The 21,757-nt window shown below is 35.5% G+C and overlaps 1 long non-coding RNA gene across 1 annotated transcript; it reads right to left on the minus strand.

The window, feature by feature from the left end:
- Positions 1-6,967: 6,967 nt before the first annotated feature.
- On the minus strand, positions 6,968-7,306 carry LOC143176899 (uncharacterized). Its single transcript, XR_013001416.1, has 3 exons — positions 7,204-7,306; positions 7,058-7,130; positions 6,968-6,983 (listed from the first exon to the last, which is right to left on the minus strand). It is a non-coding gene; the product is annotated as an uncharacterized LOC143176899 (long non-coding RNA).
- Between the last annotated feature and the right edge of the window lie 14,451 nt (positions 7,307-21,757).

A 21,757-nucleotide genomic window follows, 5' to 3' on the forward strand; every position in this document is an offset into this window, starting at 1 on the left:
CGAACATTATTAACATAAAAAACAATATAGAGAAAATCAATTTAGTCTAGAATATTCCAATGCTTTGAACATTGATTCAAAACGCGCTCATACACACAGCGCGTCAGTCATCTATTGCACATACATTCATCACTCATCAATATATGTATTCTTACACTCAAATACATCCATTCCCACATTTACATAACTCGATAATGTATTTTATTAAGGAAGACCGCGTTCCAAATTGATATTATTATTGTATTGAAACTGTTGTATTATTACAATGATTAATAATTAAATGAAATCTAATGTAATTGACATTATTCTTTATTGAAAGTATTGTGTTATTACATTGATTAATAATTAAATGAAATCTAATATAAACTATAAGTGAAATCAGGATGTTATGGATTTATTGCAGTCTTGGTATTCTAAGACTCAGTGTAATACGAATAGATTAATAAGAATGTTTTATTTCAGCTTTAATATAATACTTAACACAGCAACCAAATTTTGCATGTGATTTGAATTTCTGTAAATGAATGTATGAAAATTACGCCCAAAAATCCTCGGCCTATTAAATTTCTTTGATTTATACACTGTTCTACAGTAGAACAAGTTTATGAAAAAGTCATGATAGGTATGATTCTATGTACTAGTTTTAAAGATGAACGAATGACAAAAATCCACGGAGCTCTTCTATCAACCGAGCATTGTACCACCAATACGTAGAATCTACATCGACATCGCTCATTCGTCAAAGCAATTCTCAAAGGCCCCACTAAATCGAACACTGACGAACAGCGACGACGAACGATTGCTCGACAGATACTATGAATCATATCTTTCTACATAACGCGGTATTTCCAAAGGGAACTCGTTGATAGCATCAACCTCGGCGCCACGTTCATCCGCATCCTCATCATCTCTATCTCCCTGCATATTTAAGAGAGTAGTATTTCAAGTATTTTTTTACAAATTCTTTATAAAAATTCTGTAAAATTTATTAGGATAATCTTTATGCAATAATATTTGCGTATCTTACAAGAATGATTACAAATTTGTTACTCGAATAATATTTAAAAATAGTTTTCATGGACCACGTCAAAGTCACTACTCGTTACATATTACATAAACACTTTACAATAACAAATTGAGAAAGTTGGAGATTCATGCTCCACATAAACGTAACCACAAGTTACAACACTTTGAATATCAACAACTCAAGTAAATTTCAATGTCCCTTAAGCTCTGCATTAGAATGTAGTTCAAAGAAAAACTAGTCTAAACAGTTCTTAACACGCTAAACGCCACGAGAATCTTGAACGTTTTATACATGATTTGGTCTTTCGTAGAAAAGGTAAATAAGAACAATTATTAATAATAATACATTATTACTAACTGATTTATGTTATTAAATATTTTTAATCGACAGGAGTCATCTTGAATATCTGCAATCACCTTATGCATTCCCATGCATTCATCGGCATTTAACGTGTGAAACATAAACAAATATAACAAGCTTGAAGAAGTAAAATAAAAAGAAAACTAATAAAAATCGATGCTATGTAAACAAAGGGTAGTCCGTAGAATGTATGGAGGTTATCGGTGAAGGGTTAATTCACAAATTCTGTACCATCTCCTTGACGCTGTTCTTGACCGCGAAACGGGGGTTGATCTCCCTTTATTTCGAGAATTCCATCAAAGCGGAAATAGGGGGATCGTTCGCGGCCGCCCTGTATAAGCGGTTCCATTATTTATCCTATTACGAGATAAGTGCCAGCCAGATATTTTTACCGGCGCCAACCCCCTCGGCAGGGGTTCGCCGCGGAGCACGTTCAGCAACAGGGATCGTCCTAGGTTTATAGGGGCTCTCGTGTCTGGCTGTGCAGTCCGTGGGCTTTTCAAGTGGATATTTCGCAACTCTCGTCTTACGTGCCACTCATAAAAGGCCAGTTATACGTTCGCCCGGGATTCTTCTTTGCGAGCAACGGCCACGACCAGAGGAACAGGCCATAATTGACGAACCGACCAGCAACCGAGTTCAGGCCCCTAAACTTAATCTGTAAACTTGTGGTTGGATGGTGGTCTTACTCTTAACGAACCCCGGAGTCTCGATCACCTGCAGTTGAATAGAACTCGCTGACTATTTTTGCTCTTCCTTTAAATTTTTCTTTAGTTCCTCTGGGAAACTGCTGAAATAAAATCATAATTCTGCATAATATATGTACAGGGTAATTAAAACATTGAAAATGTGCATATTCCTCGTGCGAATAGAAATAGAATGTTTTTCACTCTTCGACGAGTTGAGTTTCTGTTTTTAACACTGGAACTACCAGTCAAAATGACTGGTTTTGATTTCCCGTTTCGCAATTATTGATATCTTCGAAGCATTGAATATTCGAAATGATTTTGAAAATAAATAGTTTCACTTGAATATTATAATGAATGTCTGAAGAAACCGGAAATAATCCATTTCTACAGATTTTTATAGAGATTACATATTAATCGTATTGAATGCTTTGTAGTTCTACTGGTAAGCATAATTAAATATTGCAGGTTTAATTTTAAGTAATAATACAATAATACTGTACGATAGTATAATAATAACTGAAGTAATACATTGGAGTAATATATATACCTGAAGACATAAATGTTTAAATTAAACTTCTTTGTATACCTCTTTAGTCGGAAGAAGTGGGTTAATGCTTTTTTAAAAATGGAACAGAACCTGTTTCACTTAAATTTTTAAATTTGAGGTCGCTACTTCAGAAGCGGGGACAACACAAATGAGCAACTACCTCGGGAAAGTAGAAAGAATGTGTCTTCGTAATGAAACTGATTTAACCGGGATACCGAGCGCGCAAAGTTTCCTTACCCCTGTTTCCGATAGCATCTTCATTAACGTTAATCAGCACAGATCCAACTTACAACGTTGGGACCGAAGTAACTGTCGATAGTCGCAAAGTTTCGTAATTGATTGAATTGAAACTCGGAATGTTCACTTGTGATTGCGGCTGCAGTTGCTGCAACTGCACAAAGATGCTCCATTGGCGTACGCGTAGCAGATTGGGAAACGGTAAAAAGCAAATAGCCGAAATGATATTATTATGAAAACTAAAATAATCCTATTAAAAATAACAGGATAGATGAAAACATACTTAAGAAAGTATAAAAAGACATAATATAAATGATAACCACAATAAAAGACAATAAATTAAGATATGATCCTGTTTCACTTTAAGATGTAATTTTATTTTCACATACTTCGAGCTTTTTAATTTTTAGTTATTTTCAATAAAATACAATAATATATTTCGTAATTTTGTTAATTCATGTAGAATATATTACTTCATGAGATGCTTAATTCTATAACCGATTTTACATGAGTAAAGATGTAAAAATTGTATGGAAAACTCTTTTCTTAACAGAATCTTGTTAGAAGGAAGTACAACGACATTCTTCACAAATTGACTCTAAGTTCCTTGCTGTCATCTTTTCATCATTGTCAAAGTTTTACGATATTCTCGCCACGTAGAAGTTCGTTTTGGAACTACGCCCGCACCAATTCATGTAGGTACACACCTAAGTAAGTATACGTATATACTGTCCGTTCTGACATTGACATGATCGACACCTGAAAATTGAAGAACGTTGAGTCGCTGTATTTAATTTTCATAAGATTTCTCTTTGAACAGGAGGCATCTCTTTGAGATGTTTCGGTTCAAAGATTTGAAACATCTGCTGGAAAGATTTGGTTTACTATAAAAGTTTTAGTCCATCGAAGTTTAAACTGGTCGCTGAAGATATTGACTTTCATCGCTTCAAATACGTCAATTTCCTGTTAAGCCGAGTATTGATGGTTATCGATATTCGAAGTATTAATAGATACATAAGGATTAAAAGAATCATGTTAAAGTTAAATCGTGTGGTATAAAAATGATTATTGGCACACAAATACGCCAAAATTTTCTTCTGGTAAAACTACATACTTCATCAAAGAATAACTTAATGTCAAAAAATATTCAATAAAACTCGTATCTGTAAGAAACGAGAAGCTTAAAACTTTCGTAAACAAATACCTTCATTCTCAAAATATTTTAATTGGCTTCAATCACAAGCTCGAATTTTAAATACGTTTAATTAAAAGCGAGCACTTGAACAGAAACAACTCGTAAAATAACTACCAAATTAAAGCTATTGGACGTCACTTGGAATCGATGCTCGTCGCTAAACAAATCGGACCAAATGTTACCACATTTTACATCGCGCTTGTATCTAAAACGGCCATAAAAAGACATTCGAACGGACGTGGTTGTGAAATATTTCCCATACACGTGTTTCCATCACGCCAAAACGAAATTACAAGCAAATATCACGGGAGCGGAAAAGAGTGGATCTTGGTAATATTTAAATTGGAGCAAAGCGACCCGGGGATACGCGCAACAAACAAACGATCGACGTGATCGTGGCCATCGCTAAGGGAGGATCACCTCTAACGTAGGAAGTACGTGAGGCGGTGTTATCTGTGCGGCCTTAAATCTCTCAGGTTGACGCGGCCGGATAAAAATAGAGCAGGTCGGAATCGTTCGCCGTCGTCCCCTCGGGTTTTCGCCCAGCTGCTGCGGTCTGAATTCAAAAAAGCACCAAGAAGAGAAAAATCTATGCGTTTCCGCTGTCGGTACGCGTATCCGTTCATTCCCCGTTCCCGTTGAAAACTTGCCCGAGCCTCAACGACGTGACACTTCGTGCAAACAAATAAATAGCTACCACACTCCCAGAAACGTTTGACGCATGGCTTTTCCTAAGTGCTCAAAATTTCGGTTTCTTGTTCCTAAAAAGAAAAAAAAAACAACCACGCGGTAAAACAGCCCATCCGCCGAGTGTCACACTTGCTGCGGACGGATGTTGAATAATTAGTTTCTGAAACGTACTACGTAGAGGGTTTCATTTTGTTTAAGTTAAGTGTATTAACCCTTTGTAGTATTATCTTCTTCTGCTATTAAGACCATGTAACTTTTTACTATGAATACTTTGCAAGAAACGCAAGGAAATTTTCCATTTCATTATGACTTTTAATTTGGAGATAATGAATTGATGATAGCAGAATAGTTTTTTACTTTTATTCACGAGTATTGCTTCTCATTGTATGACACGGGATTAGGAAACAAGGTTATTGTAATAATCAGCATTTTATGTATTTATTCCTGCTTTGGTAGTAGGAAATTCTGCGTAATAAAAATTGAATATATTTTAATGCAGTTTTTGGTTCATATTCGCATTAATAATATTTTTCGCCGAAAACCAACATTTTTGTTGATTTTAATTTGTCCTCTGTGTGTTGGTATTTTAATATGCATTTCATCTCTTACGTAATATAAATATAAAAAAGGAATTAACAATTTTTTTTATTTCAGCTGTCAATCTTCTTTGTAAGTTCATAGTCTATGGTCGACATGTAATATTAATAGTGAGTATCCGATACATTTGCACCGTGTCACAAAAGCATACAATGAATCAATAATCGAGGATTCTAGTTCCGCTACGGAATAAAATCCTATGAATTATTTTTGTGCTTTCACGTCAGTGCGTTCAGAATGTTAAACGTTTTGCAAAAGTAAATTTGTAATAACCGTCATCTGCTGTTTTCATGCGTTATTCAACTATGCATGCTGTCTTACGTTAAGAAGATAAAAATCATGAAAGATGAATACGGATGTATATCATTCATCAATCGTGTCCATTAGATGTTGTCAGGACACTTGTAGTGCAATGCGTGACAAAGTGATACACAGAAAGAATACATAAAAATTTTGTAACGAATAAAGTTCCAGCTTTGAAAAGAATTGTGTCAAACTACGTGTCTTAGTTGCAAAATTCTTTTACGAGCAATGTGTTACAATATGCATATGTATAATTTCCTTCAACAATAGATAAACAATTTTTACACAGTTTTAATTTAACACTTACAGATAAAGGTAGCATTATGCATATAAAATAATTATATATAATTACATTTAATTATATATACATATATAATCCCTTCGTTATTCGAATTCATTTAATCTATAATTATTAATCCTTTCTCCCAATTACACGTAAGTTATTCTTCCGTTACTAGAAAAATATAACTGTTCCAATGAAATAATAATTCACTTAAAGTACACTTTATTTATTTCGATATCACACTGCAATATTTTGAGAATCGTAAATGATAAATTAAAAAATGTATTAATTTATCTTAAACGTGCAATGAAACCGTTAAATGAAGAATTAAATGACAAACCCTAAAGAATCTATATTTTTGTCATTACCAGTTGGATTGCCTACATTAACACATCGAAATGTTAAGCTCGAAGTTTTAACAGCCAATGAATTATCACAATAATGAATCTACATAATTCGAAAGCATTTTACGATCAATAATCACACTTCCATAAAACAAATGTCACTGTTTACTATTTCATGACACAAGCCGTTACGTTACTTTATAGTTCCATAAAGAAACTTTCATCAAGTACGTAAAACAGAGCAGCCGAATATTATAATACTGCATTGTGTGGAAAACCATTGGAGCGGTTGAAAGGCCATTGTTCAGCTAAATGAATAATGGCATCGATAACAAGAAAAGCGAGTGAAAAAGTATCAACTTGCCAGTCAATAATGGTGAAACTGCAAACAGATGCATTCGAGAGGCGGAAGACTCGGGGACGCGGTTCTCCGATGCAAAACCGGGGAAGACGAATGGCAGCCCGATAGACAGATGGGTTTGAAGTAGCGTGCGAACGACAAGCTTCCGCAGAGACGTAACTGGATACAGACATACGTGGCACTCGCAAAAAGATAATTCGATTACGAGACGTTACTGTGAAATGATTCTTCCGTATTTCTTTGGCGCAATTATATATGAGCTACTTACAGGTCCAATCAATTAAGTTCTGTTTTAGAATTCTTTAAGATTTTAGTGTCAAAACACTTGATTGGGGTTTAGCTTTTTCTACCTGAAATAATTTTCTTGTAATAATTGTTTTAACATCACGAAATGACGGAAATTTTTTATGCTACCGAATAATACCAGATTTAATTTAGGTATACAAGTTGATTCTTGAAATAAAGGATTTCCATACTGCATACTTCATTTCTTCTCACTATGCAAAATTGAAATATAACTTACAGACGAAAATTGAATTCGTTCATGGTATGTGCATAGATACTATTTACTGTTATAAATTGAGAGCGTAATACGTTGGTGAACGTTCAGAATGGCGCAATTTATTCTAGTCTCCGTTCAGTGTTATACACTGATTCACCGGGTACACGTCCTAAGCTCCTAATATCATAAACGCGATGTAGAGTACGGAAGCGTACAATCAAGTTAAGCGATCATATTTGGGAAGAAAATCGAGGCAGGGCCCGCTTTGGTTAAACCAACGCCATGAAATTTATACGGCGATGTGCGGGTGGTAGCCGTGCAGTTAATGACTGTTCAAAACGTTTCAGACAGACCTGTGCAAGTTAAGATCCTATGCATATAGGTGAAGCAACTTGATCCATATTGATTTGTCTAATCAGAAGGCTCATGATAAACTCGTGACAAAGTGAAGATACTGTTAATTTCGTCGAATAACGCAACCGTTTTCATACCTCTCCGATATTTGTATTTGCACATTAATCAAAAGATAATAATTAATAGTAAATTATGAGAAGAATTTACGTTGTAGTTTAAAAGGGATATTAAGATGAAATTAATGTAAATATGTTACTGACGTTTAGTAACATAAACGCTTACTTATAAACTTTATAAAAAGTAGCAAACGTTAAAAATGAACAAAGAACTGCAATTGTTTATATTTTGGATTATATTTTTTTCGTAGTCTGATTATTTCTTTCGATAGAAGTTCGATGTGTTGCTAGTAAAATATTCGTAAAAAATTGATAAAACTATATTTTGTTAAATAAGAATTTTTTTAAATCACACAATAGTAGTTTTAATGAGTGGAACGTGAATCTAATACTCTGTTGAATTCTACTGAACTTTATACTTCACATTTTGTCAGCCTTTATCGATCTTAAAGGCACGAATATACACGATCTACATATTATTAATTATACAATCAGAAACACTTGCAACAACATGTTGCACGGTTACATAAAGAAAAACGCATACAATACAATGGTAAACGTACCGTTATAAACAGGATGCCAACTAACTGAACATTAAAAAAACAGCAAACAGTCTTCATTAGCATTTGTAGTAGGAACAGTGTAGTCAACACAGATTCACTTGCAAAAGAAATGTTCTCTATGAACTTTAAACGAGAAAGGAAAAGCCTGGGAATTACGTCACTTGTGTTGAAGAACTAAAGTGGAGGAGATAAAGACAATGACATAAGAAGTACACGATAGAAGAAAAGAAGACGGTAGGTAAATAGGGCAGTTGCTGAACAGTTGCTGAATAGAACGGTGACTTCTGACAGTTCAGGTGCTACTTGGGCGTATCTCGTTATCATTAATTTCAAGCGTGTCACTTACGTAATATAACAGAAGACAAAAAGGAAGTCCCTGTAATGGAAGTTTCAGATATTATCTAGGCAAATATGTTTACCAGGAGTAACATTTATTCTGTTCGAGTTAATTAGATCTTAAAGTTTGCGGAAGTTCGGGATCCATACTATTTTATCACAAAGGTACTAGTATTATCAGAGCATCAAAGGACTGTTACGTATAATGCTGTTTGAAGAAATAATGGTCACAAACTAATTGCATAGCTTCCTTCAAGAGATGCATGTTTCGAGTCCGTACGTGTATGTGTGTTCGTAAATGTTGACAATTATACTGCATTTTGCGTCGTCGAATAGCATTGAACATATATAGAACGTAACAGTCCTCTTTATCGGAAGTTATATAACGTGGAAAATTGTAACACTGGAATGACTAGATTACTCAAAATAACGAATTCGGAACTGTTTCTTTTACAAGTATATTCAGAAAATACATGTTTTTAAAAAATTATTAAACAAATTAATTTAGCAATACCTCCACTATAAATGAACATAAATATAAATGAATCAATATATCAATGACACTCTTACAATTTCTATAAGAAAACATAAAACAGCTATTCCGAGAATAAACAATTTTTCAAAACAAACAAAATTTCAAAATAAACAAAAATTAAGTATAGTTACATCGAGAATAATTTTCTTTTAGAAAGAAAAATAATATAAAACTCTCAAGCCTACTGATTTTTACAATATTTATCAACAAAAACAGTTTTCTATTGCAATTCCTTTTCCTAATCCTATTCTCAAATGTTCACATCCCACGAAGATCCGCAGTCCACCGACGACGATAAAGCTCCCTCGAATTTTTTCCGAATATTAATCCGCGGAAGCTTCGCGTCCGTCTCTGTGTGTGAAGACGAATATCCTGGGACTATAAATCCAGGGAGCGCGAGAAGTACGATGAAGAGGAAGTAATGGCGTGCAAGCGGGGAATGGACGGTTCGAGGAGAGGAGGCGGCTCGTTGAATTATTCGCGACGACGTGATTGCTCGAGAAAGTAAATTACCTGTTCTACTGACCGGCTGACTTCGGAACTACGGTCCTGTAAAAGATTGCAAAGCCGACGCGGTTTACCTGTGTATATATACCGAGCAGCAACGGGGAAACTATGTACGTGTACACGGGGCGGGCTATAAAGTCTCTCGGGGGTTTACGATCCCCAGCATCTTTGAGACTATCGATTACTTGGCTAGCTCCCTTCACGATCTTCGGAAACTCTTGCCCCCGTGAATACTGTCCGATCTCCTTCACTGTCCTTATGCACAGATTTTGATGCGGAGCCGAACCCCCACTTTATGAGGCGTACAGTAAACTATTAGGATCGTAATTTGACGGTTCTTATCCCCGATGATCGAACATCTTGCTTAAGCTTCATTGAACACAGATGTTTGTGTTTCACTTTATACGGCGGGTTAGAAACGTGTTCTGAACGGGCACGGCAGAACACTTCGGTTTCGATATTACTGTAGATTTACGTGCTCATAATACATGTTAATACTGTAGCAGGAGTGGCAGGGGTTGAACGGCGGGAACGGAAACCTCGATAAAAATTAATAGAGTTCTTAAATTATTTAGAATCTAATGAAACTTTACTGAAGCCTTTTTCGAGGAACGTGAGTTATATGACCGAATCCGACTAAGAGTATAATATAACTTTATGTAAAGTTTGAAGTGTCACTTGTGAATTTCGAAATTTCGCTTGAATTTTTTTTTATCACGAAATCGCTTAATTGAGTGGACGTAATAAGACTGTTTTATGATGGTGTCACCGGTTCGTCGGAGATGCGTTGTGAAACGAGGATGAGTAAATTTCCGTTTCTTGTGAAATGTAGATAGTCTTTGCTCTTGTGAAGGAATTAATTATGTAATAAGTAATACTTTAAAGTAATAACAACAATGAAAATATTTTTCACTTTTCATGTGTTTTTTGTATTAAAAATACCCTTTCTATTAATCGTTCGAATATAAATAGTGCAAGTAAGTACTTGTGTTTTTTATAAGAATCATGTATCAAATAAATATTTCAAAACATAATTGAAGTATTAAATACAAGGCCTTCGTATTTTAAACCGGACACTTTGAGAAATTGATATAATATTGATAGGTATTATTAATTTTGTTGAAACCATTGAAACTTACAATACACTTAATAAATCTTACTATTTGTCACAAATAATTTAAAGATATATTTACGTTTTTATTTTATTAACAGTACCTGACACAATTACTGTAGAAGTTCAAATCGTGCGCGAAAAGTTTACAAATGGTTACAGTTTTATTATCTCACGAATGACGAAGAAATATTGCAATCGCAAACATTGTCTGAATACCGATAAAACCAACTAACGGTTACGATGAGCGTTGTTAAAATTGCATTCCCCGCTGTAATATACATCTCGTGGCGTTTCAGTTAAACTTTGAATACCTCCCTCGTTTTTCGCATACCACAATTTTTCCGTCCTTTCGTGTAGCTCTATTCAGAATTAAAAATGTTTCCGTAATAATCACCTGTACATGGTTACGTGTCCAACACTACGAATAATAGTATGCGACCACCGCGAAAAGAATCGTTTTATTTACGTCCATATTGCTGACCTGAATTTCCTTGAGATACAACATCCATTTAACATCATTTATTTTATAAATCTGTCGCGAAGGTCTGTATAAAAGCAAAGTAATCGACTAAATGTAAAAATAACTTCATTCTTTCCGAATTTGTAACTGTCAAACTTTATCTCGCTGCTAATGGAAAAGTTGCTGTCTTTCAACCGTCTCGGGATTATTATACGGTGACGACTTTTGCAAAATGACTTCAGGTGTAATGCATCGACGGCAAGTACAGTTATAACTACAGACTGGTATTGTGGAGGGTGTAACGACAGTGTACCGTGCTATGCTGCAGAAAGTGTCAGTATAACAATGCGTATTGCATTTTCATGGTTCGTCGAGCTTTGGCATCATAAAACAAATGAAACTGAGGGTGCGGTATTAAAACATGAACTAACATTATAATGGAATGTGGAATATTCTCTTTCCTCGTATTGGAATAAGCTAATATGTATGTTTGTACCTACTTCGAAACGGAAATACCATTTATTGGAAAATGTAGTAATAAACAAAGTCACTTGTAGAACTAAAACGTATGCGTGTAGTGCAAATAATTCGATTGTTAGTTACTTGTATATTAAAAGTAAATGAATATTATACTTAATGAACAAAAAGTCAATATTTGTATGAACTGTTTTAACACTCATGAACTATATTTAAGAAAATTCGTGCTAACAAGAAATCTTTATTTCCTATCATGCGTTTTGTGTTATAAATATATAAAATAATTTAGTATCAATATTTCACGTATATTACAATCGAGATACAAAAAAGTTTCATTTCTTAAATTGAATGTCAACTTTGATCAATTCAAATGTAATCTGAACGTAGTCCAGATACTTAAAAGATCTAAAGAATTAATCCTTACAGTCTGTTCTGAAACAAGACTTACAGAATTCACTATATCATTAACAGTAGTTATAAAAAAATTATTTCTATTGAAAAGAGAAACTATATCTTTACATATATTTATTATTCAAGCTCAATATTCATACATGTATAATTTAACCAATGTGAATCGTTATTCGCATAAAATATTCAATTCAAATCATTCTCATTATGCTGAGCTCGATAACACAAGCCAAAGGATTAAAATTCAAATCAAAGTCGCAGATCATACTTTCCAAGAATAATTCCTGTAAACGCCGTCAATTTGTACATAACAACAAGCACTCTGAAGCAGCATTATCCCCGTGGCTTTCATAGCAAACGTCATCTTCATTCTTTTAAAACTTCATTTGTCAAATATTCCTTTTGTTAATACCGCGTCTCTCGTTCGCGAAACATAAACTTAACACCGCTTCGGGCTGTGCTCGCAAAGACTTCGCATAATTTACAAGGCGATGCGATAAAAGGTAAGGGACAAGACACGGAAGTTCCCATTTCTTCGTTTTTAATTATCTCGCGGGCCAAGTTCGTTCATTAAGAATTCTTTCTCCGACGTTCGACGGAAAGCTGATACTCGCAACGAAACACCCAGTAAAATCCGTTACCGACGACAACCACGATGTCACTCAAGCCTGGAGAGGGTTAATTAAATACTTAACCAAGCACAAGGAGCCCAGGGGCTCGTAAATCCCGTGGTTCGACCCTTTAAAGTTTCTCGAGTCACTTTCTTCGTCCCTATGCCACCAAGTTCCTTCCATTGTGGTCGTCATCCTGCGCCGCGACTCGACCTGTCTCAAGTTCCCCATTTCCGGTCGGCCTCCCGTAAGGCACACGAGGCTTCGTTCTTCACCTTGAAACCCGAGGATCCCGGTGAATTCCCTTAACCGTGGCGACACGCCTCCTAATCGCCGACTTTGTGCCTACGACGATCGCCTACGATTTCATGGAGGACAATTTGTGTATCGAACTTGTAAATTGTTGCAGCAATTTCGATTTCTTTTGAATTATTCAAGAAATGAGAGGTTTTTTTTCCTTTTTGCACGGATGACTCTTGATGATTGCAATTGAGAGATTAATTATGGAACTCCCTTCCAAATGCAAATATTGTTTCATAGTTGTAATGGTGGAATCTACCAAGAAAATGTTACAGTAAATTGTCTTCTTTATTCGATAAAACATTGTTTCGCGACATAATTTTCTTATTTAATTCAATTTTGAATTTCTGAACAATTTAACTTGATTTTCGTTTATTTCATTCTTTCATTACCTATATTAAAGAACAGTTATTTGGGATGTAACAAATGACACGTTTACGATAATAAATGCAGTACCTACACTTTGAAACACGGTAAAAAGTGACAACAGCGATTAAAACATTCGAACATTCTTCTGATACCTATGTCGATCAAAAATAATACAAGAAGTGAATAAAAAATAATTAATTGGTGTCTGGAAGCACAAACAGAGTAAAGTTTAATACCACTTTCATCAAACTCATTCCCAGAAACGTATACTCACGCAAACGTCCACAGTCTAATTACAACACCCTCAAAGCCTCCGATCATCAATGCACACACTTCTGTGACCAATGACATGCAACGAACGTAGACTCCCGTCCTCTTTCCATTCGGACGACAAAAAGATCCATCGTCGATCCTCTATTCACCGGTCACAAATTTCTCGAATCGCGTGGTTAAAAGCCAATAACTCGCAGCTGTGGGGGGGCGCGTGCTGCAATGACGCTGCTCGTCGCGTCACGTCGCTCCGCGTCGTCGCCCGAGACAAAAGTACACGGGGGCCATCGAGGTCTGGGTAAGTGTATCGAACGGGGCATGAATAATAATCAGTCGATCGATCCGCTGCGCGCATTTCGTCATAGACGTACAATTAAATATAGGCAGTGCGTTAGGCAGCATCCAGACTTGTTACTGTACCTAGCTCTGTTTATTGTTGGCCTACCATTTGATAGTTAGTTGAACGGTACTGTTGGATGCCAGCCTGCTGTGACACATAGTTATACAAACATGTTTGCTTCTGTGACAGTCATCCTCGCAATACTTATCCTTTCCCTAAATATTTCCTATTTTTCCTCTGTTCTATCTTATCTTCAGCCGCCTAAAACTCTCACGGCTGGGAATACAACAGTACAAGGCAAGATGGGACTCTCGTTATGTTTTGTTTATGATTTTAATTGATGACGTGTAATCGTACTGGTCATTAAGTAGTAGGTAAATTATACCACCTAGCTCACTCTACCAACGGAATTTTGAAGAATCGGATCAATGATCATAGTATATTAACGAAGTATGAAAGTTTAATTGTCTATATCTTTAAAATTATTGAGTATCTATACCTAATATTCCACATGCATCATTAACCGTTTGCGTGCCACGGGTCTTTCCAAAAACTCGGTCGAAAAATGTTAAGCGGCGCGATCGCGCTTCTTTCGTTTCAGCTTAGAAACTGAATGACGCTTTTCTATTTTCACATAAAAAGATTTTGAATAGTGCGATCGTTCTATTTTTATATTTCTAAGCAAGCAATAACAAAAAGAAAAATAAATAACTAGAAGGAAGACGAATAAATAAACTTCATTTGATTCTACGAACCGATAAACTGGCACTTTTAGGCAGTGTACCGAAGAAGCGCAATCGCGTTGCTTGGCACTTAAATGATTAAAGTCACACACATAATAGTATTCCACAGAAAATGATCGAAATCGAAGTCAGACGTTTCGGGTCCTCCGCTTAATAGGCCGTGATATGAACTGCGTACAGATTTTTACAGGAACTCGATGCTTTGACTCATTCGCACGGCATTTGTTTTGTATATATTCAAGAGAAAATGCGTCAAGTAGTTTTCTCCAATATTAAGATGCTGTACTATGAAATGAGACTGAATCATGCATTTTGGTACCAATAATGCACCACGTCTTTAATTCGTTATTAACTAAACATTTTAATAAATATCTAATCCTTCTTCATGTTATCCTAATTACTCAGTAAAATATATAATTGCATTTGCTCTACATTTAACATTGATACTCATTGCTTACTCATTGGAGAAAATTCTCTCCAAATTTTCGGTAAAATCGAAGTTTCATTTAAAACAATCTCCAAACGTTTAATTGCTATTGTTATATACGACACTATCCGTATTATTAGAACATACGAATACCATCGCTATATAAATTCCCTGTCTAATAAAATAAACTCATCTAATCAACCTCAGTTCGTCGAAAAGAACGTCGTACAACGTTGTAACACCCAACAATTAGCACCCCACGGTAGTTTTGAAACTAAATTCCTCGGTTAACAGGTTGAAGATACCCGCTCGGGTCCACATTCGTGTACCACGACCAATCACTTGAGTATCTGGTCGTGGTAACAGAGCGAAGTGCGGAAACAAGTCTGGACGCGGCCTTAGCATACCCGGCCTCATCCCCAAACCTCTTTCCCCTAGTTAAGCGCGACGGTACGCGACGGGTCGTTGTTCGACTCCGCGCGTTGTTCCGAAGCGTTAAGCCGCGGCGCACGCAACGAGCCGAGCGCGTACACCCCGGTGATCGTGCATCACCGTGACACGCCGATGCAACGTATCTACTTACACAGGGAGAGTTACGCATCGTGTCACGGTGTGCGCTACAAGCGTGAGCTCGATCGCGCGTGTACCCCAGGTATTTATGCGTTCCACGCGTCCGTCGTCCTAGAAACAACCGGCCAACTGGGCCACCGGGAGCAGGCTGACCGTGGAAAGACCCACCGCGTCGCCGGGCTAGATTTATAGGCTTTTGTAAGACTACGCCGCGATTCGACCTAAGAGCAATTAAGGGCGGACTGGGTAGAAACGCGCTTGCTGGGGTCATTGCGGCGTGAGCAGCTCTAGGAAACCCCAGGGCCGACGTGGCTCGAAGAGATCGACGTGTTTCCAGTCGAGTCCCAATTGATCCGCACCACTGATCCTTTGCAGCTGACGGGAATCGACATTAGCTTCTGGGGTAAATTGAAAAGGAATATGGAGTGGATCCTTTATTCTTTGAAGATGCCAATGATCAGTAGATTGAGGATTTTGTATGTCAGCGTGCGTGAACGTGTTCAAGTAGGTGAAATGCAAGCTTCGAGGGTGATGTACTTTGTATTCGGTGTGGATGAAACTATGGTGTTGTTTCTATTTTTATTTTTTGGGGGTATTTATGTATATTTTTCTGGAGAAACTACAGTGAGGTGTGTAATTGACATTTGTATAGTCTGTCCAATGAGACGAAGCAGCAGATGTAAATGGAAACGTGTGGTAGATAACTTATTGTTAGTTGCAACTGAGGTAACAGTATATGTGTGTAATATTTTGTTTATTTTTACTGCATCGTCTTGTTAGACAGTCTATAATGTTGAAATAGTTCTTTCATTATTGTCATTTCGATGAAATCCATAACAGAAGGGTACATTTTTGTATGATGTGAGTATGTATCTATTGACTCGTAATGTATTGAATTAGTATATACGTAAAATTGTTTAGAAGAACTTTAATAAACATACATTTTAATTTTTATTTTACTTAATCTATCTTTATAATAATTCAATTTAGTTATTCATGTATGTGATTAAAACATTTTATGAGATAAAAGGATGTTTTAAATAATAAATAGTCACCCCGGCGTTTCCTTTTGCATGAAAAATTGTGTAAGTACTTGGTACTCGTTGTATAATCTATTTACAGTGTAGCAACATAGATTATTATAGAAGCGGTACACAACGAAGCATTAAAATACGACGAGCAAGAGTACGTTTGCAGGGATAAACGAGCGCGTTGGCGGCCCAAAATTAAATAAGTTCTTTTTAAAAAGTCAACTTCCGCGGAACATGGCCGTACTGATGGAAATTCCCAACGTATTTATAACATAGAGAGAATATATATTGCAGAACGCAATAAAACTTTATTTGCACCATGGCAACAGCGCGTTTATTTCGTAGGACAGACGTCACGAAACCGCGAAATTTTAATTAATCTTTTTGGAAGGAAAATCACGTGACGCCACGGCGCTCGAAAAAGTTAGGAAATGTATTTTCTGGGCGAAGAATATCACGTTCATCTATCAAAAATATCCATAAAAAATTAAATAATGTTATTAATTTTAGCAGTTCATATTGCTAAATGATTACTTTCTATATCTTGCTCTAAATTTTAGGGAAGCCACTCTTGCTTACATAAATTGTAGATGAATATCAAAATTGAATGCACAGAGTGTGTTATAATTGTGAGTGTACTGTAGAATCGTATGGAAATTACTTTGACTAACTATATAATTTCTAAAATAACTATGTGTTTACATATGATTAATTACATTTCGTTTCATGAGAATTTATTATATGTTTATAAAACGATATACAATAAATAATATTACATGTTTATAAAATACATCACAAAATTCATCTAATATAAAAAAATTAATTATTACCGGAAATAAAAAATAATGTAGAATAAAAAATGTACAATTAACCCATCGCCAATAATTTGGGTCATTTAGTCCACGATTAATTTTTTACTGTTTCCTGCTGTCGAAAAGTATGAAAAACCTTTGAAATATTTACTGAAGTCCCTACCTTAAACTACAATCGTCATTTGGGTAAAAAATATTGAAGTTCCATTTAAAAAAATTAAAATCGAGAACAAAGTTTTCGAAGAAACTGAAACGGGAAATTTGAGCCTGGACATAAACAAGTCGGACTGCAAGCGAAGGGTTAAAGAATACATTACCAAAGAAGCATAGCGTATCTTGTGGTAGAAAATGTTCAAAGATCAAATGACATCAACATGTCAAGAATTTTCTGAGGTATTCGGAAAATTCCCATTCTTAGCGTTATCGAATTGTCCGAAAATCGTGACGCTAGGGGAACGCCTACTTCTAACGACGCCGTGTATCGGGTGACCCCATATATTTAGATCAGTGTCGGTCTTTAAACCGCGGCTAACGAAGCCGTCGCTGCCGTGTCGGCCGTACTTCCTCCTCGGCGAGGAAAAAAAATATTCGGCTCCGTTGTGAAGCCGAAGGACGCAGAAAATAGATGTCCTGAGTCAGGCCGACAATTAAAGCATCTGCTCGTTGCCTAGACCAAACGAAAATATCCAAAACAAATTGGCTGGTACTTTACGGCGCACGCGCTGTGTTACATGCACGGCCGAGCGACTTTGGAAATTGGGACACATGAAAGCGTTTAGCGTCTTTTGGGGACGAGGTTCTTGGCTATCACGGTAAAGTGATCGATGACGATCCCCGACGCGGCCCATTCGATCTTCTTTTATCGCTCAATTGATAAACTGTGCAGGACCGAGTTTTTGAATTCCGGGTTGGCTGGTTTTTCCTGCGCGGTGGAAAGTGTAATCCTGAGTAAAGATGTAACGTGATTCTTGGGGTATATTATTAATTCATCAAAAATATTGGATTATTTTTACTAATAATATGAAGTTTGCGAAACCTAATAGATTGTATTATACATAGAAATGCTATATATTATTAGAATTGATCATAGTGGTCAAAAGTTTATCCGATTGTAAAATAATTGATGGAAAAATTGTGCTATCTATTTATTCGGATAATTAATTTTTATTTGTTTTATTTGTGTATTTATTAGAATAACAACGCAAATAATTTTGAGCGAAAGTGTAACTAACCTATTGTAAGTAATTTTACAGCGTTGAACCTATTCACTGAAAGTAGATATTGCAGTGTCAGATAAGTATGTATTCAGGTTACATAATCGTTTTACGTCCGGCGATAAACTTCGAAAGGAAAAGTCTTTGAAAAGCGTGTTAACAAGTGAACAGGGTTATCAAAAGATGAAACGAATTGTTAAAGATAAATGGAAACTACATTATTTCATGAAATAAATATATGTATTGGTGTACTTTATAATTCAAATGTTAAACAATGGTTTTGTACAAATTTCAAAGTTCTACTCTACCAAAGTTGAAAAAATACAGAGAACATAGAGTTCAAGTAGAAGCTTTTCACCGTATAAAAACTCCATAATGATTACAATGCATATACAAAAGTTTTCTTTTAATGTTTACATTGTGGAACTACAATAACTGTAAGTAATAAATAAATATGTTAAAAAAGAATAAGAATCTATCGACAAACATGAACGATATATAATGTAATAGAATTTAAATTAACACATTAATATTTGTGACTGAACTTTCTCAATAAATCTTGAAAAGACTGTTTGATTCAACACATTCGATTACCAAATGTTATCAATTTCAAAAAGTAAAGATATCAAAACATATTTAGATATTAATTATTTAAATAAATTAAATACTTAATTAATACTTAATTATTAATGATTTAACTAAATTTACTATTTTGGTAAATTAATTATTCAAGTTTTCGTTTAATTCTTTAAGTAAAAGTTGATAATCGTGAAGATTCCTTATCAGTGTTTATATCTATGTATTATAAAGGCAGATTGCAAGTAAACATTTCCAAGAATAACGGGGAAAGGGGTAACTACGAAACTGCATAGAGTTACTCTCCGCTCGGATTCATTCGAATCGCATCAGAAGCTGAATCAAGACGTTTAAATACACGAACAACGTGAGTACGACGTAGCGTCGAGTTCACAGAAACGCGTATGCTCACGTGAAGTTGGCGAATTACGTATCGCTGTTTGTTGAAACCACTGCATTCGGGGAAAACAGGTAAACAGAGACGACACTATTGCCAAGGCGGCCATACAAATAGACACTAAAAACATGAAAACTTAAAGCGTATAAAAAGCAATACGACCTCGTCGTCAAATGTAACACTCCTTTCGTGTTACCGGCGTACTCCGAAAATGATGGACTTCAATGAAAGTTCTGTGAATCATCGTGGTAAAGATGATAAAGTTTTTATTAGAAAACATATATATTTTCTACTCCCTTTTCCACTTTCTTTCATGGTCACAGTTAAGTTGAGCTGTGATCGCGCACAAGATTAATTATTTGTGTTTAATTGAAAATCATTTCATACTGAAGAAGATGGTTAGATGAGTCTCTTACTTGAGATTACTTTTTGAACAGACTTTTCTTTCTTCAAATGGAACCAGTGATGGATAAAGCTGCTTACACTCTCGTTGGATGGACGCCTTTTCGTAAATAAATTTAATTGAAGCTGTAATACTTCAATTTTCTTTAAAATAGTCATGTCCACAGGGTTGCAATAAAATGAAATATAACAGAAACACCTGATTCAAAATAAATCATCAGGTAAGGGGTTGAAGAGTTGCATATATTTGCTAAATCAAGGGAAGTATACTGTACTTGAAGATAACCCTCCTAGCATCATTTTCTATAAATAAATTAATAACTGGGCCTAAATTCGATATATTATTTGTATTCGATTTTTTCAGATATCAGATGCTGATACTCAAACAGTAAAATATTTATAAAATCAAAACAATACATCGTCATAATATTTATTTAATTTTTATTCATTTTAGTTGTTTATGTAGTTGTTCATTCATTTTTCAATGCATTGATATACATTTGTCTTATGCATTCATATTAAATACATGAAAAACCCTTAACCCTTAAGGTCAACAGTCGGTCCTTCAAACCACTCAATATTTTGATTTACCTTCATGCACCTTTCAATTACATCATAATACTAAATCATTGAACTTATGTATAGTTCATATTTCTGTTTATGTTTTAACATTTATTTATAATTCAGTTGATCGATTGCAGTACGAGAGTCAATCCCTTGCCCTACGATTTATTTCTCAACTGCGAACGACACAACTACTTTGTCATTCATAATTTATTGAAAAAGGAGAAAAATTCTAAGCATGTTCTATATCTACGTTTACTCTAAAGTGTGATAATTGAAAATAGAGGAATAATATGTAATTTAAATTCACAAGAATCGAGTAATATTTATGTTTGTCAAATTCTGTTTAAAATATTCACCAAGAATCTTGCGCGTTATTGTAAGGCAAAGGGTTAAATTGCCAATGACTGTTTACTTGGAAGCGCAAGAAATATACGATCGAATGTGTGTGCCACGCCAACGTCATTAATCAGACTTAACGAAGAAAAGATCAAATTTGCTGAGACCGTAGTAACATCGACCAAATATTTCCGAGAGGCCTCATTTTTTCCCTGACATTTCCATTCATTTTGATATTCATAGTGACGTTCCGCGTGCCCGGATTCAATTTTTCAAAGTCGGGGCTAGTAATCGTCGAAAAACGGAGGAGCATCGTAAAGATCGATTGCTCGATATTCGGAGAATTATGAGCGGCTACGCGATATCCTCAATATCGATGGCTTGCACGAAGGGATTACAGTAGGTACGAAACCATATTACAGGGAGAGAGAGAGAGAGAGAGAAAGAGAGAGAGAGAGAGAGAGAGAGAGAAAGAGAGACGGATTATCATATATAAGATAATATTGAAGCAAACCGGCTAAGTACTGACTGCATTTATAGTCACGTGGATATCCGTGTTCCCAAAACCTTTTCCAGAATAATAAGGAAACCCTGACGAGATTAATAATGCAGTATTGCAGGATCACGCGCATCACTGGAAGGAACTTCTTAATATTTTCGTCAGCGCTGCGGCAGTAGCTTAATATGAACTGGATGAATATTAATTAGTACACTGCTTTCCAATATAATTCTTCTAATCAAAATTTACATAATCAATCATGCACCTTTACTCAATTACCGTGGAAAT

Source organism: Nomia melanderi, chromosome 2 (genome assembly GCF_051020985.1).
Source record: "Nomia melanderi isolate GNS246 chromosome 2, iyNomMela1, whole genome shotgun sequence".
NCBI classification, from domain to species: domain Eukaryota; kingdom Metazoa; phylum Arthropoda; class Insecta; order Hymenoptera; family Halictidae; genus Nomia; species Nomia melanderi.